Source organism: Acyrthosiphon pisum, unplaced genomic scaffold (genome assembly GCF_005508785.2).
Source record: "Acyrthosiphon pisum isolate AL4f unplaced genomic scaffold, pea_aphid_22Mar2018_4r6ur Scaffold_20837;HRSCAF=22278, whole genome shotgun sequence".
Lineage (NCBI taxonomy): Eukaryota > Metazoa > Arthropoda > Insecta > Hemiptera > Aphididae > Acyrthosiphon > Acyrthosiphon pisum.
Genome location: NW_021770238.1, coordinates 10556 through 11633, shown reverse-complemented (window position 1 = coordinate 11633; position 1078 = coordinate 10556).

Sequence of the window (1078 nt, the reverse complement as noted above, 5' to 3'; positions counted from 1 at the left end):
CATATTTCTCCCGTATGAAATGGTATCGCACGTCTATGTGTTTTGTCCTCTTATGAAACTCCGGATTCTTAACTAAACGTATAGCACTTTGATTATCAATGTATAATACCGGTTGTTTTTCACCTGTTGTTGACAAGCTTATTATCAACCGCGTAATCCACATGATTCCTTTGACTGCTTCACTGGCCGATATATATTCAGCCTCTGTCGATGACAGTGACACGCAATGTTGCCTTTGTGATGTCCATGAAATTATGCTTGACCCATATCTGAATAGATATCCTGACGTTGAACGTCGTGTCTGAACGTCACCTGCATAATCTGCATCACTAAATATTTCTAATGACAATTGAGTATTATTATTAAAAAACAAGCCATAATTAAACGTTCGTTTGACATATCGTATAATCCGTTTTATCAAGTTCCAATGAGCTTTAGTTGGTTTTGCCAAGTAACGACTAGCAAAGTTTACTGCATATGCTATATATGGTCTTGTTACCTGTGATAAGAACAGTAAGCTACCTACTGCCTGTCTGTAAGGAATATCTTCACTCAATATTTCCGTATTTTCTTTTTGTTCAAATGTATGTGATTTGTCTATCGGAGTTGAAAGTTCCTTGGCGTCCAGCATATTAAATTTATTAATTATGCTACTTGCATAATTTGTCTGATGCACAAATAATGACCCGTTTTCCATTATTTTTACCTGCATACCTAGAAAATATTCTACATTTCCCTTTTAACCTCAAACTCTTTTTCTAAGTTTGTTAACAGTTTATCTATTATATCTTCATATCCGCCGCGATTAAGCCATCGTCAACAAATATTGCAAGAATAATTTGATTGTTATGAGCTTTGAATACACATGCATCCGCTTCGGTACATTGTAAACCAAATGCATTTACAAAGTTCCTAAAGCGTATATATTCCAACATCTTGGACTTTGTTCAAGTAAGCCATACAAACTTCGCTGATGCTTACATACTTTATTCGATCCATCTTCGTATCCTGGTAGTTGTAACATGTATATTTCTTCCTGTAGTTCTCCGTACAGAAATGCTGTCTTGATGTCGAATTG